The 26,112-nt window shown below is 54.5% G+C and overlaps 1 protein-coding gene across 4 annotated transcripts in view; it reads right to left on the bottom strand.

Moving 5' to 3' along the window:
- PIK3CD (phosphatidylinositol-4,5-bisphosphate 3-kinase catalytic subunit delta) overlaps window positions 1–24,493 on the bottom strand; it is a 54,855-nt gene extending 30,362 nt beyond the window's left edge. For 2 of the 4 annotated variants that reach the window (XM_027060482.2, XM_027060488.2), the window contains exon 1: window positions 24,340–24,493. The gene's annotated coding sequence lies outside the window, so the exon portion shown is untranslated. Of the gene's footprint in view, window positions 1–1,472; window positions 1,628–24,339 lie in introns of those variants that run through there. The other 2 variants (XM_027060486.2, XM_027060483.2) reach the window with 2 other exon arrangements.
- Between the last annotated feature and the right edge of the window lie 1,619 nt (window positions 24,494–26,112).

Here is a 26,112-nt window from a genome sequence, read left to right as displayed (position 1 = left end):
AGTAAGTGATCTGAGCCGAGCCTGGGTTCAAGTTCCACTCAATGGCTGCAAAAATCAGACTCCTGAACTTGAGGTCCCAATAAAGTCCTACATTGCATCATACAGGAAGACTCATCCCTGCTTCCTGGAGATGAAGAGAGTGAGCGTGCAGGGAAGACGGCGGCCCAGTCACCGCATCTGCGGTATTTCTTCCCCTCTCCTCCCTCCGTGGGCCACTCCTGGGAATAATCTAACCCCAAAGACTGGAAGACACCTGAGCTCCGGAAGCGAGCCGGCTGGATTTTAAGTGTTGGACACGCCCCTTCCTCCAACCCAGGGCACAGCTACCTCCACGGCGGGGCGACTCCTGCCTGCAGCCCACCGGGCACGGCTAGGGACGACTCTTAAGGAGCAGGAAACTGAAACCACTTGCTTCTCCACAGGCAAAAAGCCCAGTGCTGGGAAGCCGCTGGAAAAGGTGTCTGTTCCAGGAATGTATTTCCCAGGACCAAGCTGGCCTTCTCACTGCTGAGAGCCTAATTCCTGGAAGGATACCCCGTGGACCCTGCTTGGAACGCGGACTTGAATGGTCTCTCCGCTCAGCATCCAGGGGAAGGTGGCAAGGGCTTCCCAAGAGAAATAAGAAGTCAGCGCCAAGAGCCAAGGAAGAAATAACTTCCATTGCTGACCAATGGAGTTAACAGGAGGACAAAAACTCAGCAGCTCCGTCACAGGGAAATGAAACATGATTATAGAGAAAGCACTTTCAAAACGAGCAAAGACAAAGCAGAAAGCATGACGGAGCCGCGAGAAGGAAGAGTTAGGGGAGGCAAGAAGGAATTAGTCCTCAGGAATTCAGGTCAGGAAACAGGGAGCTGGGGCAGAATTCACAAGAGGGCGGCCAAGGAGGAGGCTCTTCCCGGAGGAAGGTGCGTCTTCTGCTCTGGCCCTCAACGCTGCCCAGGACCTCGGGATCTGGGTCCGCCGCCCTCCAGCCCTCTGGGTTCAAGGGCAAAGCTTGCGAGGCAACGCCAGGAACCGACACGGCGCAGGATGCTCCGTCCCGAATCGGGGACAGGGGGAGGGGAAGATGCGCACGGCCACTGCTGGGCCCCTGACAAGTAAACAGCTCGCCCAGAACAGGCGCGTCCGCGTCCGGAGCCCGGCTCAGGGCCCCCGCTCAACCCATCAAGGACGGCAGCGGGATACCCCGCATCCCCGCCCCCGCCCCGGAGGCACAAAAGGGATGCGTGGAGATCGGGAGAGCAGGAGAGCGCGAACCAGCCCGCACCAGAGAATCACAACGCGAGCGCGGCCCCCTGCCTCGGCCTCCCCAGCGGGGTCCGGTCCGCCCCGGGACGCGCGCGCCTCCCCCAGCCCCCACGCCCCTGGACCCCGATCGCCCCAGGCGGACAAAGCCCGGCGCTGGGCGGGGCTGGGTGTGCAGGGGGGCACTGGGACCCCGCAGACGCCCGCACAGGTGGGCTCCGTACCGGGTGTGGGTGCCGGGGGCGGGGCCCGAGCTCCCGGGAGACGGTTGCCCAGGGGACGCGGCGGGCGGGTCCCGGAGCTACTCGAGCCTCCCGGCGGCGGCGCCGAGCCCGCGGGGGCCTGAGGGCAGGCCCGCGGCGCGGAGCGGGCTAGCGGGGCAGCGGCGGAGGGGCGCGGCCCGGGGCGGGGCCCGGACAGCGGGCTGGCGCGGGCGGGGCCGGGGGCGGGGCGCCGGCCGGGGGCGGGGCCAGGGGCCGCCGCGCCGCGGGCACCGTCGGCAAATTCTGGCAGCCCCAGCCAGGCGGAGTGTCGGAGAGCCAGCGGCCGCCGGGAGCGGAGCGGACGCCGCTGCAAATCCTCCCCGGACCCCCCGCTGCTCCGGCCGGGCGGGTAGCGCGTGCACCTGGAGCCGGGAGCCCCCCCCCCCCCCCCCCGGCAGCCGCCGCGGGACCCCGGGCGGCGTGCGCTCGCTGGCCCCGGCCCCGCTCCTGCCTGGTAGCCAGAGGATAGAAAGTGCCATTTGCAAAGGGAGAGAGAGAGCGCTGGTGGTCCGCCGGACCGCTTTCCGCTCCGGGGTTCCCCGGGAGTCACCAGAACGGGCGGGGCACGGCACCTCCGTCACAGATCGGGAGCCGGGGTCACCCGCCTCACCGGCCATCCCGGGCTCTGGGCTCCCATCCAGGGTGCAGGCTGTTCCCCGGCCGCTGGGCCTTCCTTTCCATCGGGGTTCCCCTTACGTGTCGGATTCGGGAGCTACATGGGTTTGCCAGGGACCTTCCCTAGGACATCCATTCACTACAATGAACTGTGTGCGCGCTGGCAGGGCGTTCGTGCAGGAACGCGGTAACCTCCCCCTGCACTTCGCTCCGATTTATCCGCGCATCGCCCTGCGAGGGGGGTGCTGTTTCCCCTCGGGGTGTGAAGGAGAAAAACGAAGCTCCGAGGGCAAGGAGGCCCTCACGGGCACACACGTCCCCACGCAGCGGCAGAGCGAGCTTCGGAACCAGCTTGGTTGGGTACCGGGCTGCTACACTTCTTGCCCTGCAATGTTCCACGTCCCTCAGAATGTGCTTTTGGGGCCACACGAGACTTCAAGCTTTGCCACCGCGGAGCTCAACATTAGGAGGGGCGTGTGAGGCTCAGAATCACCCAGGGGTGTCCCAGCGGACGCGGAGGGCATGGGGTGGAGGAAAGGGGCTTGAGGCCCACTCTTTGGTGGTCGTCTCCCACTGCATCCAGTGTTTCAGCCGAGCCCCTTGAGCCTCCCTCGGGCCCCAGCTCGCCGAGTGCACGCTAGGACAGAAAGGAGAAAAAGGGCCCTGAGCTCCGGGAATCTTGAAGAAGAAACCCGGGATGAGAGGGCCAGGCGGCCGAGTTACGGGGGTGGGGGGGGTGGGGGGGGGCGGAACCCTCGATGACGTTGGTGTCCCTGTCCCCAGCATCTCAGGGCCAGAGGAGGCAACCCAGCCCCGAATGTCACAGACTTGCACTCACAAACATTCCCATACACACCATTCACTTACACACTCAGACACAATTATGTAAACTGACACACAGTAAGTCACATACCCCCTCACACGCACTCAGACACAGAGATCAAAGACACACACAGATGCACTTTCACAAAGACACACGCCCACACACTCAATAATGTAAGCTGACACACACTGTGGACAATGTAAGGTGACCAGACACACTCACACCCATCGTGTCCACACACCAAACCTCCCCCAGCCACCCATGCGCTGGTGGTGCCCTTGGCAGATCACGTCTGGCGAAGGTGGAGCCTGGGCCACTGGATGGGGACCGCCCAGCCGGCCACCGGGTCCACCCCAGGGCTGTGCCCGCTGGTTGCTTCCACTTTGCCCTTCTCTCCTCTCACCTCCAGCCTGGGAAGGGGGGCTGAGCAGCAGGAGGCAGTCTGAAGGAGGTCTGGGTGGAGGAGGGCGGCCTCCTGCAGGGCCGCACTTGACTCCTGGGGGAGGGGGGAGCTGCAAGCGGGTGGGGTGCGGGGGGGGGAGGGGGAGGAGGCTTGGAGTACCAGAATGAGAAGCCACCAGAAGTCACAGACCGACCTTGGAAGGGCTGACTGCTCTGAGTTCTCTGACAGCCATCCTGGCTGGGAATAGGTAGTATCCCCAACAACCCCCAACCAGGAAAAGATAATGACCCGAGGGGGCCAAGGCCTGGAGATTTTCCAAGGGCAGACAGGCCCCCATCTTCAGGGTGGTGCCCTTCTCCCTAGGGGCCCAGTCCTGCAGACTTCCCTTTCTTTCCAGCATGCAAAGACAAGGTCCTATCAGCAGTGGAACCCAATGGCATAGCTTGGGTTTCAAATTGGGGGCATCAGGTACTGGTTCCTAAGGAGCCAGAGGAAAATCCAGCATTCTTTGAAACAGCAAAAGCGACAAAAACTCATCCTGCCCATATTACAATGATGGACCGGCACCGCACCAACAAATCCAGAAAGATACATAACGTAATGATTTGTTTGGGAGAGAATGAAGTGAATTAATACAGATACAAGACAAGCCTCTAGCACAGGGCCCGGTGCATGCAGTAATTGCTCAGTGTTTGCTCTCGTGGACGGGACGGGAAACATGCAGAGAGAGGCAGTGACTTGCTCAACGTCACACAGTCAGTGGCAGAGAGGAAAGGAAAACCACAGTGTCCTGATTCCTCGTTCAGGGCTCAGATATGTTAGGTCCTTTCTGGAATCCAGACAAGGGTATAAAGAAATTAGTTTAGTGAATAAATAAATTGGTTTCACCACTCCACTCTTAGGAAATCAGAGTAAACAGAGAGATTAGATGCTGGCCCTTCTGCTTGCTAAGGCGAAAAGGATGAGACCCTCTTTGTAAGTTCCCAAGGCAGGAAACCAGATGAACTTCTGTTCCCACCCGTGAGAACCCTTGCTCGGCTCAACAGGCTCCGTAAGATTATTTGCTCCCTGAGCCACTCTTCACTCCTGCAGCTGCCAGGTAACCTCACTGTGATAAAATGTCCCCTTCCCCCAGCTGCCCACCGATATCCCACCCACCAACCTCCCTGGGATTGGGGGGGGGGGGGGCTCTTCCTACTCAAATTTGGCACTCAGCATTGTAGGGGTTTAGCCTATGTTGTCCCCAAATATGCCACTTTGGCATACTGATTATTTTGAATCAAACATTTTTTTTAATGCTTATTTATTTTTGAGAGAGAGAGAGAGAGAGCAGGGGAGGGGCAGAGAGAGGAAGAGACACAGAATCCGAAGCAGGCTCCAGGCTCTGAGCTGTCAGCACAGAGCCCGAGGCGGGGCTCGAACCCACGAACCGCGAGATCATGACCCGAGCCCGAATTGGTCGCCCAACCGACTGAGCCACCCAGGAGCCCCCTGATTATTTTCAATTAAGGGGATTCAAGAAACAGCCGTGAATGAATGAAGGACACTGTGAACCTCCTTTGTCCCACGGAAAACAGAAGCTACACCTCACATTTGAAAGGTACCCCTCCCTGCACCAGAAGGGCAGAAGGCGTCCTGATCACCAGAGACAGGGAATTTAGGGCCAAGAAGTCCGTATAAACAAGCCTTGTTACTTCTTCACTAGTTTACTACCCCCACCCAGACCCCTTTGTCTTGTCAATCCTTCATACACTTATTGTTTCTTGTCCAAGGAGAAGAGATTCCAGCTCTGGCGGCTTCTTTGAATCTCCTGTCTTTGCGGGGCTCCTACACTTTAGTGATTACATTTGTTTTTCTCCTGTTAATCTTTTTATCATGGGGTGAGGGTGGGGGTGCTCAGTCAAGAATCTAGAAGGGTAGAGGGGAATTTATTTTTCCTGCCCTACAGCATTTTTAGGTGTGATCAGATAAGATGCTGAGTGGAGACGGGAATAGGAATGTTACAGTCAGAAACAATACGATGCAACTAACAAGAAAAAAGAAAAACAAAACCCAGCTACGTGTTTGTTTTAATTCTTTTAGGAAAAACAGAAGGGCTCTGGAAAATAATCCTCCTGGAAAGGGAGGACAGTTTCCACAGTTATTCACATAATCCCCCCGTGGCTTTTTGTTCCCCTGATGTTTCACTCTCCAGGCACACAGATCAGGGAGCCTAATTACAGGAGCGTCTGGCCCCGGTTCCCCGGCCATCTTCACATATTTCCATTCATCTCTGAGACTCTCACCACCAGTTAATTCAAAAAGTGGCTCATCTGTAGTTAAAAAGTGAAGCTAATTAGCATCTGGAGCTTCTTTCTTTTTTCCTGTGGCCAATTCCCCAAGCTTAAAGCAAAAGTCTGCCTTAATGGGCACTTTCTGAGTTTGTGACCTTGGGTGGAGGGGGCGAGAAGCAGAGGGGAGAAACGGGGGGTCATGTTCGCGGGGCTCACGCAAGCATACACCAAAAGCACTCGTGGCTGCAGAGGCTCTCCTGCGAGACGTAGGAACAGGAGTCCCTGGCGTTAGATCCGGATTTGGGGGAGTTTCCTAACCACTCCAGAGCGGTCTCCTCATCGGTGAAAGCGGGTGCCGGCACACAGTGCCCAGCTCGGCCAGCGGAGGCGAGGAGCAGTGGGACAGCATGCGGAGGGGGCCGCTGGCCAGGACCTCGCAGCGGGAGATCCGGCGATCCGCCGCCTCCCACCACCCTTTCCTGGAGTCTGAGGTTAGCAGTTCCTGAATGCGATCCTCGTGGGAGGACACCGTGTCTGAGACCTCTTTGTATCTTTTATGGAAGAAAAGCTATTCCTTGTTTGTGGAGAAGATCAACTGTGAATACGTATTGGGCGAAATTAGGGGCAGGGGGATAAAGGGCACAACAGGGCGTTCATTGTGTGAGTCACACATCAAGGCTCAGGAAAGACATACCCTGGGGACTCACGAAACTGATCTAGACGCTCCTTGTGAAGCTTCTAAATGTGTTTGAGAAGCCACTGAGGGCACGAAAATCAAACGAAGGGCTAGGAAATTTTTTTAAGCTGGGCCCCATTTGAAGGAGGTAGAAACACGAATCTGGTAGCATGAAAATAAAGCTGATCACAGATGCACCGTAAAGATGGCTCAGTTAACAGGGCGCCCAGGCGGCTCAGTCGGTTAAGCGTCCAACTTCAGCTCAGGTCACGATCTCGCGGTCTGTGAGTTCGAGCCCCGCGACCGGCTCTGGGCTGCCGGCTCGGAGCCTGGAGGCTGCTTCCGATTCTGTGTCTCCCTCTCTCTCTGCCCCTCCCCCATTCATGCTTTGTCTCTCTCTGTCTCAAAAATAAATAAACGTTAAAAAAAAAAAAAAGATGGCTCAGTTAAGATAGAGGGCGGGGGCTTGTCCGGGTCACTGGGTTAGATCCACCGCGGTCAGGTCCCAGTGTGCTAACCTGAGATACAAAGCTACTAACAACGCGAGGGCGCCTGGGTGGCTCAGTTGGCTGAGCATCCGACTCTTGGTTTCGGCTCAGGTCAGGATCCCTGGGTCAGGGGATCGAGCCCCGCCTCCGGCTCTGAGCTGGGCGTGGGGTCTGCTAAAGATTCTCTCTCTTCCTCTGCCCCTCCCCACTGCACGCTCTCTCTCACTCCGCCTAAAATAAAATTAAAGCAAACAAACACACGAAAACTACAAGAGGCGCCTGGGTGGCTCAGTCTGTTAAGTGTCCGACTCTTGGTTTCAGCTCAGGTCATGATCTCAGGGCTTCCTGGGTTGGAGCCCCTCAAGAGACTGTGCGGAACCTGCTTGGGCTTCTCTCTCTCTCCCTCTCTCTCTGTTCCTCCCCCACTTGCACTGTCTCTGTCTCTCTCAAACAATAAATAAATAAACAACCTTTAAAACAAAAAAATAACACACATCATAGGGGCACCCGGGTGGCTCAGTCGGTTAAGTGTCTGACTTCAGCTCAGGTCATGATCTCACTATTCATGGGTTCAAGCCCCAGGTCGGGCCCTGTGTTGACAGCTCAGAGCCTGGAGCCTGCTTCGGATTCTGTGTCTCCCTCTCTCTCAACCCCTTCCCTGCTCATACTGTCTCTCTCTCTCTCTCTCTCTCTCTCTCTCAAAAATAAACAAACATTATGGGGCGCCTGGGTGGCTCAGTCGGTTAAGCGGCCGACTTTGGCTCAGGTCACGATCTCGCGGTCCGTGAGTTCGAGCCCCGCGTCAGGGTCTGGGCTGATGGCTCAGAGCCTGGAGCCTGCTTCCGATTCTGTGTCTCCCTCTCTCTCTGCCCCTCCCCCGTTCATGCTCTGTCTCTCTCTGTCTCAAAAATAAATAAAAAACATTTAAAAAATTTAAAAAAATAAATAAATAAACATTAAAAAAATCATAAAAAAAATCTAATAACAATATGGACAGCAGCAGCTAACATTTTCTGGCTCATACCCCATGGCAGTCATTGTGTTAAATACCTTACATTTATTGTGGAAGATTTAAGGAGGCAAATTCTTGAGCACTCCTCCCGTTGAGAGGTGGCTTCTCTGTCCCCTGCCCTTAAATCTGGGTGAGCTTGTGACTTCTTTAACCAAGAGGGTATAGCATGAGTGATGCTAAGTGACTTGAGAGGTTAGGTCATAAAAGGCCACGCAGCATTTGCCTTGGTCATGAACCGAACTCCAACGCTTGCCCTTGGAGCTCTGTGCATTAAGAAGGAAGTGTGGCTGCCCCCAGTCGCCATGCCCCCCAATGAAGCCCAAGCCAGAAAGAGTAGCCGTGTGTAGGCACTCAGGTAACAGTCCCATCTGAGCCCAAGCTTTGAGTCATCTCCAACCAAGCAACTAGACATGAGGGAAGAAACTTCCAGAGGATTCCAGCTCCCAAGCTGTTCGAGTTATTGGCAGCCTCCTGAGAGTCTTCCCAGCTGACCCTGGGCATCCTGGAGCTGACCCAAGCCATCCTTCTGAGCCCTTCCTGAGCTTCTGACCCACGCAATAGGTGAACATAACAAAAGTTATGGCTTTGTACCTCTAAGTTTCGTGTGGTTTCTTAGGCAGCAGCAGATACCTGGAACTCCGATTATCTCCTTAAATACTCAAAACAACCCCATGAGAGAGTTCTCATCATCTCCATGAAGAAACCAAGGTCTAAGACTTCCCCAAAGCTACACAGTAAGTGACAGAACCATGGATCAGACCCGCCTTTAACCACCACCTAAAACTCCTCACGACAACTCATCCTACTCGTTAGGGGATGAGGCCTGGTTTTTTAATGCATGATATATGCCCAGTTAAACAAGCCCTGATTCTGCCCCTCCGGACGGTCTCATGGGCCATCTGGGAAAAGAAGTCTCTAGCGACTTCCATTCGATGGCGTGACCCAGTGCCTTGCCGGGAAGTGTCCGACCCACTACGATGGGTCTTGCGGACCGTTCTCGACAAGAATGAAAGGAAATCCAAAACCCGGCTCATCGATTTGATGGATATGCATATAGAATTCACAAACACCTGGAGAGATCATCTGTAAGAATGATTCTATGGGAAGTGGGTAAATCTGGCCAAGTGCGATGAATAGACTTACATGCTCAATTCCCCGGTTACAAATACAGAGTGGGGAAAGACGGAAGAGGCCTAAACGGAGCGTGGAGACCAGACAACTCACAGTCGACCCAAGGCTCATCCAGAGGCAGCCCTGTGGGCCCTGCATGAACAAGCTGGCCGGGTGCCAGCCATTCACAAAAGGGCCATTCTCCGTATGAAACCACACCCACTTATTTGCCCCTCCTGATATTCACACGTCTTTGCAGCCGTCCCCCATATTACAGCAGCGTTGGTCTATGGGACCAAAAGAATATGGCAGAGTGAGGCGGGTCACCTTCAAGATTACGTTCACAGAAACTGTGGGGCCTCAGTCTTGTGCTCTTTGTCTCTCTTTGTCTATGAGATAAGCCGGCCGCCATGTTGTAAGGACACTCAAGCTGCCCCACGAAGAAGCCCATATGGGGGGTGGGGATGGAGATACCTGGCCATCAGCAGGAGAGCCACTGAGGCCTGCCAACAGACCAGCTTCAGACACCTTCAGCCCCAGCTGGTTCCAGATTCTGGACCCTACGGAAACTGTGAGATGATAATTAGTGTTTGTTGTTTACGCTGCTAAGTTTTGGGGTGATTTGTCACACAGCAATAGATAACTCCTATACCACCCGTGGCGGCTGTGTTCCTTGCTGTGTGGCCCAGCACCTGCTCCAGGCTTAGTACAACAGAGGCTCCCTCAACACTCACGACTGAGTAAACGATCAGTACAAACAACCCCTCTACTGTAACTGTATGAGTCAGACATGTTTCTGAAGAAGAGGCAACAGGCTGAGTGAAAGAAACCGGCCACGAAAGACCACATCCTGTATGATTTCATTTACATGAAATGTCCAGAACAGGCAAGTCCACAGACACAGAAAATAGATTCGTGGTCGCCGAGGGCCAGGGAGACCGGGGAGAAATGGGAGTGGCTGCTAATGGGAGTGAGGAGACTTCTTTCCGGAGTGATGAAAATGTTCTAGAATCGATTAGCGTGACAGTCGCGTGACTCTGGGAATATGTGAAGACCACCGTGACGTGCCCCTTAAGTCAAATATCGAGATTGTTTTATGGAGAAAGGAGGAGGAGGAAGCAGCTCAGGCAAGGTCACCGGTCCCGAGGAGGGAGTGGCACCCTGGGAGGCCGGCCACCAGCAAGGCTGGAGAAACTTGCATCGGAGGGGTCTCCCCATGCCTGGGGCAGAGACCAGGGTGCTAAGGTCTAAGGGTAGCTGACCGATGCCTCGGTGTCGTGGTGGGGGATGCTCAGGGCCACCACCCCTCCTCCCCCCAACTTGGCAAGAAGACGTTTCCCTGCTGCTCTCACAGGGAGACCGTGCCTGGTCTCAAGCTGCCTGGAGCCCGACATGCCGAGCCCAGACATGGCCCTCTGGAGGACTCCTGTCCTCCAGAGATGATGCCACCTGCCCATAGTGTGCACCCAGACCACAGAGACCCTTCTACCTGCCCCAGCCAAGGCCCTTCAGGCAGAAGGAGGGCCACAGCACCGCAGGCTGCAACTGTCCCGAAGGTCGGCTGGCCCCATTAAGGAGCTGAACCTACAGGACAGAGTCACCAAATGATCCAGGGAAGTCGATGCCTGCTGAAAGCCCCCACCCCCACCCCGAAGGAGCTGAGAATTTAAGACAAAAGAAAAGATTTAAAGATCACAGAGTAAACTTGCACGCAGTACCTAGGAGGTGGTCAAGGCCGAAAACAGAAGCAGCTTCAAAGCAGACTTGGAACGAGTTGTCGGGCAAGCACGTCTCACAGAGACCTCAGGGGTACTTGGAATCTTCTGACCCGCTCTGGCCTTTGACGTTGGTTTTGAAATCAGCATCCCATACTGCAGAGAAGCCAACAGTTGGGTCCAAACCGTCCTTTAGTGCACCCTAGTGAATCTAGGATGAACTTGGGGAACACCTAGGAGCCCCGTGACCTTATCCTGTAGGAGCCTTTTTCTGGGGGAGAAGTCCATGATCTTTCAGCAGATTTGCAAAAGGATTTAAAATCTGAGAAAGATTAGGAACCCCCGGGTGGTGGGATCTTCTAGGATAGTTAGATGGTGGATTTTTTTTTCTTCCTTTGGCAAATCTGGACTTTACAAACATTTCATAACTAACTTGTATTGATTCTATACGATTAAACAATATATAGGGTCGCCTGGGTGGCTCAGTCGGTTAAGCTTCCGATTTCAGCTTAGGTCACCATCTCACAGTTCATGAGTTCGAGCCCCGCATTGGGCTCTGTGCTGATGGCTCAGAGCCTGGAGCCTGCTTCGGATTCTGTGTCTGCCTCTCTCTCTGCCCCTCCTCCACTCATGCTTTGTCTCTCTCTCTCTCAAAAATGAATAAACATCAAAAAGTTGGAAATATGTATGTATAGTATACATATATACACACATTTCTAAAACATAGCACATATTAAAAAAACAAACAAACACCCACATGCAATATCCCAGCCTATAACACCTGGAAGATCTCGACTCCCCTAATATCAAGACCCCCAAATAATACCTTTTATTTATTTTTCTTTCGATTTTGTTTCTTTTTTAATTTAAATCTGAGTTAGTTAACATAGTGCAATACTGGTTTCAGGAGTAGAATTCAGTGATTCATCACTTACATATGACACTCAGTGTACATCCCAAGTGTCCTCCTTTTAGCTCATCCCCCCACCAGCACCCTCCAGCGACCCTCAGTTTGTTCTCTGTGTTTAAGAGTCTCTTATGGTTTGCCTGCCTCCCTGATTTTATTTTTCCTTCCCTTCCCCTGTGTTCATTTGTTTTGTTTCTTAAATTCCACAGATGAATGAAATCATATGATATTTATCTTTCTCTGACTTATTTCACTTCGTGCATAATAGACTGTAGCTCCATCCACATTGTTGCAAATGGCAAGACTTCATTTTTTTGGATCACCGTGTAATATTCCAATTAATATCTTTTAAAACTGGGGCGCCTGGGTGGCTCAGTCAGTTAAGCATCCGACTTCTGCTCGGGTCATGATCTTACAGCTTGTGAGTTCGAGCCCCACACTGAGCTGCCTGCTGTCAGCCCAGAGCCTGCTTCGGCTCCTCTGTCACCCTCTCTCTCCACCCCTCTCCTGCTCGTGCTCCCTCCCTCCCTCTCTCAAAAATAAATGAACATTAAAAATATATCTTTGGGGCACCTGGGTAGCTGAGTCGGTTAAGCGTCCAAATTTAGCTCAGGTCATGATCTCATGGCTCGTGAGATTGAGCCCCGAGTCAGGCTTTGTGCTGACAGCTCAGAGCCTGGAGCCTGCTTTGGATTCTCCTCCCTCTGTCTCTTCCCCTCTCCCACTCTGTCTCTCTCTCTCTCAAAAAGAAATAAACATTAAAATAAATAAATGCATGCGTACATAAATCTTTTAAAAGTGCAAATTCCACTTTCCTTTTCTGTCCTGACCCCTAACCTAGTCGCCTACACACACACACACACACACACACACACACACAGACGGTGGCAATGGAGATGGGCTCCCTCCTTGAGGGTCTCAAGCTAAGTGGCAACCTACCCCATTCTCCTGGCATCTGCTCTGCAGCTGGCTGCCTGCCCGGTCACTCAATACTCCGGTTCCCCAGCTGGCCATGGGCTTATGTGACCGCCTCCTCTCCTGTTCCCACGAGACCCCCAACCTGCAGAGTGTTGAGGACAATACACAGTGCCCCTGAACACCTCCTTCCATCACCCATCGTCTGGTCAGTCTCTCCTTGGCAAGTGCCCCCTCCCAGAGCAGGGCTCCGGGCCACTTCTGCCCCTGGGAGCTTCTGGGGTAAGTCCGAACTCTCCAGAACAACAGCCTAGCGTCATTTATCAGGCAGCAGCATCCATCACCGAGCCCCCGCCATCAGCCGGCAACTGTAGGTGCCTTATGTCTGTTCTCTCCTTCCATCGCCCCGCCAAGCCCCTCAGGCAGGCCGTGTGTTTTGTAAAAGAGGAAAGCGGGGCTCAAGCAGCTTACGGCTGCACCGCTAACGAACGGGAGAGGCGGATCTGGATCCCGGTCGACTCGGGCGGCCTCTCTTACCGAGGTGACGCGCCACCTGGATCAGCGCAAGGAAAAGACACCTGAGTCCCGCTGCCCTGTGTCACCCACCAGCTTGAGGACTCTCCCATGGACTTCCCGCAAAAGGTTCAAGAGTTGGGCGAGGAAGGGATTGAGATTTCAGACGCCAGGCCCGGCTTCTTCGGGACCGAGGGGCAGAATGGGCACCACTGGGCAGACAGGGGCGGGGCTGGGTGCAGAAGCTGCATTCTCTTGGCCTCTGAGCCTGCGGAGGACCAGAGCCCAGGATGCCAACTCCACCAGAGACGAAGGACCAGCAAGAATAGGCTGCCTGGAGCCCAGCTAAGTCCTGGGGGCGGAGGGGAAGGGTGAGAATGGGCAGGGAAACCCCTCTGCAGAGCCACTGACTCCCGGAGGCCTGCCTGCCCCCCACTCCTGCCTGGGGTCCAGATCCCCCGGCCCCAACCAAATGCTCCCTCCCGAATGCAGCCACATTCGGAGACAACACAGCACAGGCGTTAGGAACACACCCTGCCACTTCCTCGCTGGGCGATACCTAAGTAAGTTGCTAAGGCTTTCTGTGACTCAGTTTCCCCATCGATAAAGCAGGGATCACAACAGAACTTATAAGAATAAATTCGTAGGGGCACTAGGGCAGCTCAGTCGGTTAAGCATCGGACTCCAGATTTCGGTTCAGGTCATGATCTCGGTTCAGGGTCCCCACATGGATTGGGGGGGGGTGCTCCGTGCTGACAGAAGCCTGCTTGGGATTCTCACTCTTTGCCCCTCCCCTGCTCACGCACTCTTCCTCTTAAAATAAATTTAAAGACTTAAAAACAAAAAGAATAAATGTGTACTTTCAAAGTGCCCACGAACCACCTAGCACAGAGCAGGTACAACAAAAGTGTCACCGTTACTATGAGACAAGGAAATGGCAGGAGAAACAACAGGTGGCAATTCTGAGCTGGCTGACGGGGAAACTTGCAAGTTCGAATGCTCACTGACTGGATCCACAGAAAAAGAAACTGGTCTGCAGTGCCTCCCTTCTAGAGCCCATGGTGCCCGTTCTCGGAGGGAGGGGCTGGTGGGGTTCGGAGGGGAGCTCTAACCCGCCTCTGGCACCTGTTCTGGGATTCCTACGTTCCTCCGTCAGTCTCCACCTCGACCGAACAGAATCAGGGGCGAATTGGGCTCTCCAGTCCCTCTTTGACGCTTGCCGGCCGATGGCCAGAGCTGGCGGTTAGAAGAGAAGAAGTAGGATGAAATCAGGTGTGTACAGATAGAGCTGTTTCTATGACAGTGAAGCAGAACGCTTTAGAAACCCCATGAGGAGCCACTGAAACAAACTCTCCATCTCGTTAGAATGCGCAAGGCAGAGAAAAGTTTGATCAATGATCAAAGTTTACAGGGACCATCCCCTGCAGTGGGTCCCTGCTCAGAATGAAGCCCTTGGCCTTGCATTAGTACATCCATGAACCGACGTACGTGTATATGTGTTAAATTAAAATGCCTAGATTCCAAAGGGAGCTTTTTTTTTTAAGTTATTTACTTACTTATTTCGAGACAGAGAGTGTGAGTGGGGGAGGGGCAGAGAGCGAGGGGGACAGAAGTTCCAAAGCGGGCTCTGCGCTGACAGCAGAGACCCAGATGCGGGGTTCGAACTCACAAACCGTGAGATCATGAGATCGTGACCTGAGTCAAAGTCGGATGCTTATCCGACTGAGCCACGCAGGCACCCTTGAAGGGTAGCATTTTAAGACTCTCTACAGGAGCCAGAGTTTCAGCTACTCAACCAACGAATCACATAGGAGAAAAGGACTCCTATTAAACCGTGCATTTCTTGTCGCAATTGCGGCCAATCATCCTTCGCGTCGTGTTGCCCTAACCCGCGCTTTTAAACTACAGTGGGAGACACTGTCCTGGGAGTAGCGGAGGCCACAGGAGAAACACAAGCGTCTTCCCAGAGCATCCATCTGACTCAACGTTTAGGGAGAAATATTCCTCATGGTAAAATAAACACGGGCTTATCAGGGAATAGAATGTAAAATTAACGTTTGCGTTAAAAATAAAACTGGAATGGGGTGCCTGGGTGGCTCAGTCAGTTAAGCGTCCGACTTCGGCTCAGGTCACGATCTCGCGGTCTGTGAGTTCGAGCCCCGCGTCGGGCTCCGTGCTGACAGCTCAGAGCCTGGAGCCCATTTCAGATTCTGTGTCTCCCTCTCTCTCTGCCCTTCCCCCGTTCATGCTCTGTCTCTCTCTGTCTCAAAAATAAATAAACGTTAAAAAAAAATTTAAAAAAAATAAAACTGGAAGCTTCAAAGCAAGGTCATGGCTGCAGTAGGCTGCACGAGGCCAGGGATGCACATCGCATCCCTCTAGCTGGAGAAGCATGGTCCACGAGGGCCAAGGTCATTGCCAGCCACCAGACTGTCTCCCAACCACTTTCCCACAAACCTGCAGCAGCAGGGCTCCTGGGATGGCTGCCCCCAGGACCTCACCCACTCCGTAGCCCCCATCTCGCTGCTGCTGCTCAGAGATGTCAGGGCCAGCGAGAGTCCCCTGCCATAGCCAAGGGCATTGGATGGCAGGCCGCTCTCATCTGCTCTCAGTCCAGGTCAGGTGGGCTAGTCCAGGGACCGCTCCTGCAACTCCCCTCCCCACGGGAAGCAAGAAACGGTCTGGAAAGATCCCTGCTCTTGTTGCCCAAGCTCCTTTAGAACAAGCTGGAAAAAACAAACCTTTGGTCTTTGACCCACCTCAGAGGAGCAGGCTGATATCAAAGGACAAAGCCATCCCAACCTGTACCTCTAAAATGGTGGTATTGGGGCGCCTGGGTGGGTGGCTCAGTGGGTTGGGTCCCACTCTTGACTTTAGGTCATGACTTCAGGTCATGAACTCACAGTTCGTGGGATCGAGCCATGCATCGCGTTCTGTGCTGATGGCACGGAGCCTGCTTGGGATTCTCTCTGTCCCTCTGTCTCTGTCTCTCTCTCTCTTTGCCCCTCCCCGACCTCTGGGTGCACTCTCTCTCTCTCTCTCTCTCAAAATAAATAAATAAAATGGTGGCATTTATTGCCACATGCTCTGGGCATTCCATATGGGTCAGTCCCGGGAGGGCCAAATAAGGTAATGGGTGGATTGACTTTACCCCACAAGCAAACCTTAATGATCTGTGACAGAGACGCCAGTCCTTTAAAATCCATTCCTGCCCATAACGTAGGCTGCAAAGATTCATTCATCCGATGGCAAAAACGGCAATTTTTTTGCGAGCCTGTTACTTGTTACAGGTTTTTCCTCATTTCTAATCTTCATGACAACCCAGTAAAAGAGGTACTTGTTCCCAATTTTCAGGAGAAAACCTGGAGGCTCGGAGAGGGAAAGTACCTCGCCAGGTCATCCGTGTGTCCACACCCAAAGCCAGGACCTTGACTGTCATCTCAAGTTCTGACTGTTGACCCTAAGTTCCTTTCTACTCATTCGTGCAACTCTGTGCCCTTGCGCTGTGTTGCCCACTGGGAATATGAAGCCACACATGTCTCAAGAAACTACTGCAGGGGTGCCCGGGGGGCTCAGTCGGTTGGGCGTCCGACTCTTGATTTCGGCTCAGGTCATGATCTCACAGTTCCTGAGTTCGAGCACCGCATCGGCTCTGTGCTGACAGTGTGAAATCTGCTTGGGAATCTCCCTCTCTGTCTTCCCCCCAAATAAATGAATAAACATAACCCGCCCCCCACATATTTGACGGGCTGCTGCATTTAATTAAAAAAAAAAAAAAGACCACAATTCATCACTGGTTTCCAAATGACAGCAGATGGGCTGTGTTATTCAAATATTCGCGGCATCACACAACGGGGAAGGGAACAAAGATTCAGGACCCAGTGATCCGGCTCTTGGACCCAGAAGCAGAGACTGGGGAGGGGGAAGTTGAGGGTTCTGGGTGTTTTCCCCCTAAAAGAAACTTGTCGAGAAGAGGTTGAGACCCAGATCTCGGTTTCATTAACTTCCTCCTCAGACCCAGGTCAGCAGCAGAGGAAAACGCGTGCATTTAAGCATGCGTAAACTCTGGGTGCCTACCAACATCCGCCCTCATCGGGGGCTACCTGAGGTCCACCTGAGAGGAGAATGACTCCCACCTTCCCCCAGGGGGCTTCAAAAGCGGGCTTCACGGGCAGCAGCCCATACTGGTGCCCAAACCCAGGGGTCCTGCCCTTGAAATGCCTGCCTCGGTTTCCTAAACTGTTCGAAGAAGCACCTGGATGTCAAGAGGGGAACAGCCACCAAGGTGAACTCTGGACTCAACCATTAGCGAGGCTTTATGCGCCATTTGCCCGCCACGGGGGCTGCAGGACCCCAGGGGAACGGGGTCCTGGAGAAGCAGCCCTGTGGGGGCCTCCTGATTCTGGGCAGCTGGTTGCAGCCCAGGGACGTTAAGTATCCACCTGGCACAGGTTCATCTGCTTGCGTTAGGGAGGCTCACACCCAAATCCAAGCAGACAGCCACGGACACCGTCCACTTGATCAAGAGGACGGCGCTCAGCTCAGCTTCCTTCTAGGACTGTCTACGTTTGTAGCGAAAAACTGATCCTTGTGCTTAACCTAAATCCCTTTGGCGTGAGTGTATACCGTCTCCCCTTGTTGAAACAAGATGAATCTTGAGGGTGAATGAAGAGTTGTTAAATGAGAATAACGCTGAAGGCAGCAACAGCTACTATTTACTGAGTATCGACTATGTGATTCGTAATGTTCGTTATCTAATTTGTCTCATTTAATCCTTGAGACATCCTTACAGATAGGCCATGTTAGCTTCATTTCACAGAGGAGGAAACTGAGGATCAGAGAAGGTAAGTCATCTATTCAAGGTCACGCAGCCGGGAAGTGGGGATGCTAAGGTTTTGAATCGGAATCCACCCAATTCCAGAGATCAAGGGTTTATTTAACCGCGGCATTACGCTGCAGCAAACTTCATGTCATACGTACACCTAGAGCCAAAAAGGAAGCTATTTAACCTCATTAGCAATAAGAGAAACACATTACCTAGGAGTAAAACGTTTCTGCCCAGTATTCTTCAACACTAGTGAACGAGTTGTGAAACTTGTATGTATCGCTAGGATAAACGGATCCAGTCTTTCTTGGAAAACCATTTCGCAGGAAGAACCACAAAAACACTCAATGGCGTTAATAACATAATTCTTGAATGTGGGAAAAGTCATATACCTGAAAATGTCAATGACGGTATTTTGAGAGTCTCGTGTGCGTGTGTGTGTGGAGGCATGCGCGTGTGTGCACGCGCGTGTGTGTGTGTCTGGAAGCAACATAAATGTGCCCCAACGGAGGATTCTTGAGAAAATGATGGTGCCCCTCAGGACGCTCACCGCGCCACTGAAAAGGATGGCTTGTTACGAAGCAAAGCGGAAAAATGTTAATGAGCCCACATTAAGTGAAAAAAGCAAACCACAAAAGCACATGCCCAGCTCCTCAAAACCTTAAGCACAGGATTACCAACCATATGATCCAGCAAATTCCACTTCTGGGCACATACCCAAAAGAATTCAAAGCCAGGATCTGAACAGATATCTGTAGATCCACGTTCACAGGCGTCAAAAGACAGAAGCAACCCAGGTATCCAAGGACGGACGAGTGGATAAACACAATGGCATCGACTTACGACGGAGGGTTATTCTGCCTTCAAGAGGAAGTTCTAACACGCGCGGCAACAGGGATGAGCCGCGAGGACATTCTGCTAAGTGAAATGAGCCAGTCACAAAAGGACAAACATTGTGTGACTCCACTCACAGAAGGTGCGGAAGGCAGTCACATTCATAGAGACAGAAAGCAGAATGGTAGTTGCCAGATGCGGTGGGGGGTGGGGGGGTGGGGGGTGGCGGAGGGGGGTGGCGGGGAGAGGGAAGAATGGGGCGTTATTGCTTAATGGGGACACGGTTTCAATTTTGCAAGATGCAAACGCTCTGGAGAAGGCAATCCGGGTTGCACAACGATATGAATGTGCTAAATGCCGTGGAACCGTATATGGTCCAAAGGATAAGTTTTCTTGTGTCTGTTTTACAATTGAGGCGTAAAAATTAATATACAGGGGCGCCTCCGAAGCTCAGTTGAGCATCCGACTCCTCGTTTCAGCTCAGGTCATGATCTCGCGGTTCATGGGTTTGGGCCCACGCGCTGACGGTGCGGAGCCTACTTGGGATTCTCTCTCTCCCCCTCTCTCTGCCCCTCCCCTGCTTGTGCACGTGCCCCCCCCCCTCAAAATCAATAAAAATAAACTTTAAAAATATATATATATAAAAGCACGTGCTTACTCGGGACAACGATATTAAAAATGCACCCCCCAAGCGGGTAAAGGAACTCGGATCGGCAGTGTCTGTGTTGGGGTTAGTGGGATAAGGATCGTTATGAATCCACCCACCGTCTCCTTCACAGGCATTTGTGTGTTTTGCCGTGTGCCCGTGCGCCTGGCCCTTCACACGTGACGGCACATGAAATCCTACAGACTGAGGGTCACACTAGCGTGACCATTGGGGATTCTGAGGCTCAGAAGGGTTAAGTGATTTGCCGAAGGTCACTTAGCAGATAAAAAGAAGTTGAGATTAAGACCCAGTCTGGCTGGCTCCAAAGATAGAATTTTTTCTTCCACCTCAGCAATCCCTCCACCCGGTCTATACCCCACCCCACCCCACCATGCTTAAGTGACTTTTCAAAGTTTCAATAACAGGGCTATGATCTTGCCTCCCTGTTGATAAGAACATACTTCTCCCGGGATTTCACAACCAAAGCAAAGAGTCGCAATGCACGCGTGCTCCCCTCCTGCCCCAGGGAGGGAGGCAGGAGTGTGGCCCTGCCCTCCAGAAACCCGGAAGTCCTGGAGCACTCCCTGTCTGTCGCACCCCCTGGTCCTCATCCTTAACCTCCTACAAGCTTCACTGACCGGGATTGGGTGGGGGGGGCTCCCAATCCCTTTCGGCCACCACCCCATCCCACAGCCCGGGCCCCTCAGCAGGACCGGCAGACCCAGCAGCAAAGCCGAGCCCTGCCCCCACCTCTCCTGGGGGCTGTTCAACAGAGGAAACTCCAAAACGTCTGGGGCTGTGTGGCCCCAGACAGAGGGTGGGGGGGAGCCCTGGCCGGGAGGGGCCCTGAGCAGAGAAGGAGTTGTTTTTGAAGAGAAAGAGGGAAGGTCAGGAGGGAGACAGGAGGACTTAGAACTTAGTCAGCTCCTTCAAGCCTGGGAGTTGTCTTTTCTTGTCCCTGGGGAGGGGGCTGTGGTGGGAGCCAGTTCACAAAGCTGGGGGAAAGGGAAGCTGGAGACAGGCGAGGGAGAGGGGAGACTGGGAAGCAGCCGCAGGGGGCCCGGAAGCAGGAACAAAATAACCCTGTCCAGCACCTTCCCAGAAGATCCTGTCCATCTGCAGTGGGTTGAAGGGTGGCCCTAAAAAGATATGTCTGTGTGTCAATGCTCGGAACCTGTGGATTCTTTGGGAAAATCATTATGCAGAGAAAGGGTCTCTGCCGATGTAATTAACTTAAGGATGGGCCCCAAATCCAATGACAAGCGTCCTTTAAGAGACAACAGAAAGACACAGACCCAGAGGAGAAGGCCACGTGAAGAGGGCACAGAGAGTGGAGTGAGGTTGCCACCAGCCAAGGACAGCCTGGAGCCACCAGGAGCTGGGAGAGGCCGGAAGGATTCTTCCCTGGGCCCCTGGAAGGAGTAAGGCCTTGGCGACACCTTGCCTCTGAACTTCTGAGCTCCAGAACTGTGAGAAAAGAGATTCCTGCTGCTTTAAGGCACAAAATGTGGGGTAATTTGTTACAGTGGCCACAGGAAACAAATACAGCATCATTCCAGGACATAAATCCAACTTTGCTCCCTTTCTGTCGCTGTTCCTCCCCCCCCCCCCCACCACGTGCCCCACTCTTCTGGCATTTTCTCTAAGTGGAAAGCATTTCCCCCAAAGCAAGTGAAACAGAAGCTAACTGAAATACCACTTTAGAAATGCCACACCCAGTGCTACGATCACTCTCCCTCTTGGCCCAGAAAGTAGGAGGCCTTGGGGAGCACCCATTTCTAGGAGAAGCCCTGACCCTTATCTGAGGGGAAGCTAGGTTATCACTCCTGGGGAGGGAGGGGGGGTTCTCATACACACACAGGCCACAGCAGCTGGAGCTTTTGCTGCGCCCGACCTCAGGCCCCGGGGACTGGGCTGGCCCCCAGGGAGCGGAGAGTGGGCCGTATTTTGGTACAACCCACAGAAAGTCACAGTGTTTGTCTGCAAGGAAAGAGCGGGGAGGGAGGTTCCCGGGTTTTTAATTTTTTTTTTTTTCCATCTTGAAACTGGCAGCATTGCTGATATGATTGCGGGGGATTTCCACCGACCAAATGAAAGAAAATTCAGTTGTAGCATTAGCTGCAAGGAGAGAGGAGGTTTGCAACCTTTGTCATTTATGAAATACTGGCAGTGGCACAGAGAGAATGTCTGCCTCCCTCCCAACGATTCAGGCTCCTGCCATCCTGCAGCTGGTGGTCAATTACCACACGCCTCTGCCATCAGACAGGGTGGTGGTCGGTTACTGCATCCCTCCACCATCAGACCGGTGGGCACTCCCTGATCCTCCTGGAGCGCTTCCCCCTGGACCTGCCCGACAACAGCTTTGCCGGGAAACGTGTCTGTCCCCTGGGGAGTGGCTGAAAGAGCTTTACTAAGGTCCCACGGTAAGGAAACATTTGGTGAGGCCCCACGCCCCATCACCAGACCCACAGAAGCAGCTGGCTTCTGGGAGGGAGGGAACTGCTCTCTAAACAAAAATGGTTTTGAAAAATAAGCCAGCCAAAGGGGAAATGCTTCATGAGTTACACATTCACTTCTCCCTTCAACTGTGCAGTTGAAGAAAAAACAAGGTGAAGCAGGAACTGACCCCACGTTCACATCCCCTCGAACTCTCTGGACACAGCAGCACTGGGAGTACTGGCTGACCAGGCCTGAGGCTGGTCTCTAAGTATGCGTGGATCGTTCGTGTCTTGTAAGCCCCCCACCCACAGGGCTGGTACCCTCCCTGCCTGCCTTGTTCTTAACATAGCCCCTGTGAGGGGGATCTCAAGAAATACCTATGAGACACAGTAAAGAAAGAGAAAAGCCCTGCTGGAAGGGGACCCTCTGCGTGGCCAGGGGCGTCTCTGGGGCACTTGCCCCAATTCCAGAAGCATCGGTATTTGCAGAGTGGCCAGCACTGTTTCTAAACGTGGGCAGAGGAGGTGGGGGGAGTGGGGCTCAGAAAGAGGCACACTTGGATGGCTTAGAACCGGCTGCTGTGAACTCGTTTTCAAGAACACGGTTCCCCGCACCCCAGAGGGTCCTCCATTACTTGTAGGACCTCGTCAAATCCCCGAAAGAACCAATCTCTGCGTGTGCAAGACAGTGCTCTCAAGAGGCAGGATGGATGGAATCCTGAAGTCAAGAAATCAATCCACGGCAAGGCGTGGAAATGCTAAAGGGTTGGCAATTTCTGCTCTAGAGAGCAGAAGAGAAAGTTCTAGTCCAATCTCCTCGTGTTTGGCGGCAGCCTCCTTAATTAGCAGACCCTTTACCCCCACTTAGGCCAGTCAAACCCGGCGGCTGACAGCAGCAGAGGCTTTTACAGGGGTAATCAGGGTGGGTACCTTAGAGGCTGCGTCTTTGAAAGGGCACCCCAAGAGTCCCCATCCCTACATCAAGAGAACATTTAGGGAATATTTTCGTTAATCTGCAAGCCACAGCACCTACAGGCGACTAAACACTTCGGTGGTGGAAGGTACTGACTGGGGGTTTGGATCAGCTACTTGGAAATTGCCTGGGTGGGCAAGTTTAACTTTTCTGGGCCTCAGTTCCCTCCACTGGAAAGTGGAGACGACATCATTCAGGTCCTACGATTGTTTAACTGAAAACATCTGGAAAAACGATCGGTTCTTTGGGAGGGCTGGAAAGAGTCCCAAGGGTACCATTCACTCGGGGGCAATACCAAGGTACTGCCAGGCACTCCAGCGGCGTCCTCTGTCCTGGAAGCCAGCAGTGGGATGAATCGGTTTCAAAGTCCCTTTGGAGCAGGGAACTGTCTCCTCGAAGCCCCTGAAAGAGGACCCCCGCCCCCGGAAGGCACTCCTGCCCCACATACACGCGCGACGGTGTAGGACATCTCTGAGGGTGGCGCGCAACGGGGCTTTCTGCGGGAGCCCAGGTGCAGAAGCACCCCCCCCCCGACAGTCTGTTGGGGTTCGAGACCCTCCTTCCGGGGGACCTGATCCAAGTGAAAGCCGCTCGGTCATTCGAGAGCTCCAGAGCGCTCCATCCGCAAACGGGGCAGGTGCAAGGGTGCCTCGGGACGACCTGGTACTGGACCGCCAGCCTGGGCCGCCCCAGGCGCCCCCACCCCAGCCCGGGAAATCGCATCCCCGCCCTCGCCCCCTCCGGGAGAGCACAGTTCGGGGTCTCACATCAGTCCTTACTCTCCGGACCCCATCTCCCCACCAGGGCAGAGCATCACCGGCTACGTGCCCCCCATCCCCACCCCGCATCCTGGTCGCCACGAAAGTTCTCCCTGTTCCCCTCTCCTAGATTTCAAGGGAAGTGCAGAGAAGGAAGCCTAAATAAAAACAGGAAACCCGATTTTAAAAAAGAAGAAGCCTCATTCTGGCTGAATTACGGGTAAGAGTATTAAAAAGAAGTGGGGGGGGGGGGGAAAGAGTCCGGAAATGCAAAGCTGGAGGCGGTTTTGCCGCCGTAACCCGGGCTCAGCCGCAGATCCGGGGGCTGGTCTCCGCCGGCGACTGCAGTAAACACGAGGCAAGCGGCGCCCCAGGCCCAGGGCCCCCAGGCCCGACGGGCGGGGCCGGAGCGGAGGGGGGGGCGCCCGGCGGACTCGACTCCGGTTGCTCCCCCTTCCCCGGGGACCTTGCTCGTCCGCGCCGGGGAAGGCGCGCAGGGCCAGGGCGCCGCGGAGCGTGCGCGCCCCTCTTCCCGCGCCCGGGCCGGGGCACCGGGCCGCACCGCCGGTGGGAGCGCGGCCGGCCGGGACGCCCCCTCGGCCGGCGGGCCAGCGCTCGGGGCAGGGCGCACGCGGCTGAGCGCCCGCCGCTCCCGGGAAGTCCCCGTCGGGCTCCGCGGGGCGCGCAGCAGCGGCGCAGGGAAGCTGTGCGCTCCCGGGTCCCGGCGGCCGGCCCCGGTGGGGGGCGCGCCTCGCCGGGCTCGCCGGACGCGGGAGGCGCACCGGTGGTGCGCGCCGGGAGACGCCCGCGAGCAGGTCCCCGGTGTCCCCGAAACCCCCGCAGCCCCCCGGTGCCAGCGCCCTCTCCCCCACCTCCCCAGACGCAGCCGGAGGCGAGCGCTTACCGGTCCCGGCGCGGCCGGCAGGGGCTGGGCGGCTCGGCCCGGCGGCCGCTAGGAGCCAGCGCGCTGGGCGCGAGTGAGCCTCGAGGGAGGGAGGCGGGGCGCGGTGGGGGCGCCCCGCCTGCTGACAGCCCGCACACTCCACTTCCCACTTTGTTTCCTTTTTACTTGCAACAGGAAAAACAACAGGTCCTCCTGCCGCCTGTCTGCACACCCCGCCCTCCCCCCCCTCCCCCAAATCCGCACCCCGTCTGCGGCTGGAGGGGCATCATCCCAGGTGTGTCTGTAAAGCTGCATCTTGCCCGTCTTCAAAACAAGCGTTCTTTTTATACAAAGGAAAACAACTAAATAAAGGTCCTAAAGCCCACGCCTTCACATTCACACACCAAAGAATTTCCACGGTGGCCAGAGGAAGGCTGGAGGGCGGGAGACGGAGGCGGCGGCTGCAGCTCTTGGCGCCCGGGGAGTCTCCCCATCCCACCCCGCCCCGCCGCCCGCCGAGAGCGCAGTAGCTGGGCGCCAGGGAGGGTACATGAGGCCTGGGAGACGAGACTGGAGCGCAGAGTTCCACGGGCTCGGCCCTGGGGGGAAAGCTGTGGTCTCCTCGCTTGGGGGAGTCAAGACCATGGAGGGGGGATGGGGTGGGAGTCGCCAGATTACAAAAGTGGCTTAGAAATCCTTCTAGGGCGCGGTGGGGGAAGAGTCAAGTCAATTGCTTACACAAACAATGACTTAAAGGACCCTCCCCACTCTGGTCTGGGAGCTAAAGCCCCTGTTTGGTCCCCTTGGAGAGATGCGGAAACTGAGGCCTGGAGAGGGGCTGTTTCTACCCAAGCGATCCGCCGGCCTCCCAGCGCCAGCGCGGGCCCAGCTCTGGCTGCAGCAAAGGAAGGAGCAGAGCCCTCGGTTTCCAGCCAAGAAAGGGCAAGCGTAGGTTACTGAAGGCTTCCCGTTTTCTGAGGTTTCCAAACACCTGTCCGAGCCCTGCTTTTACCAGTCGGCAATTTAAACAATTTTGCTCCCTGCTTTCCAGAGGTCGGTGTAAGAAGCGGACGCGTGGGGCCTGCTGTGGATTTGGGGTCTCCTTCTCTCTCTGCCCCCTCCCCTGCTCATGCTCTCTCTCTCTCTCTCAAAAATGAATTTGTTTTAATTTAAAAAAAAAAGAAAAAAGAATTAAAAAAAAGAAGCTTCGCTTTCCTGAAAACCCGGCACATTTCCCTTTAGAGACCACACCATAGGACTTCTCTCCTTCTGTGCCTGTAGTGCCGGGAAATTCAGGCCGACTGTAACCCCAAGCACAGTCATCGCTAGATAGACTTGCCTCCCGCCTTCCTCTCTATGGTTTCTGATCTCTCTTTTCTTATTTTATTTTTAACTATTGTCCGGTGCATTTGGAGGAAGCTACTTGACGTTCCCTTTGAACTGTAAACAAAAGAGACCCAGCCATAGTGGGGGATTTATCACAGTCCTAGGAGAAAAGAAGCTTCTTAGCTGCAACGAAGTCCGTGCCTTACTCCTCATGTGACCTCCTGACGGGGAAGTCCTTTGGCCTCATTTTATGGAAGGGAAAAGAGGTCTCGGTTATTAAAGGGGTGCTGGTCAGCGGGGAGCAGGCTCGGGCAGACAGAGGTGCCCTGCAGGCCAGAGGAACACACGGAACTCTTGGGGCCTGCTCCTTTCTACCTCCTTTCCTGCAGAACTTCCCCCCTCCAAAGCCTTCCAGCCTCCGCGGCCTCTCACAGATGCAGTAAGCATCGGTGTGCGACCTCGAGTGGC

Source organism: Acinonyx jubatus, chromosome C1, assembly GCF_027475565.1.
Source record: "Acinonyx jubatus isolate Ajub_Pintada_27869175 chromosome C1, VMU_Ajub_asm_v1.0, whole genome shotgun sequence".
NCBI classification, from domain to species: domain Eukaryota; kingdom Metazoa; phylum Chordata; class Mammalia; order Carnivora; family Felidae; genus Acinonyx; species Acinonyx jubatus.
The sequence above is the reverse complement of the archived record's forward strand: the minus strand, read 5'-3'. Positions and strand labels throughout refer to the sequence as shown.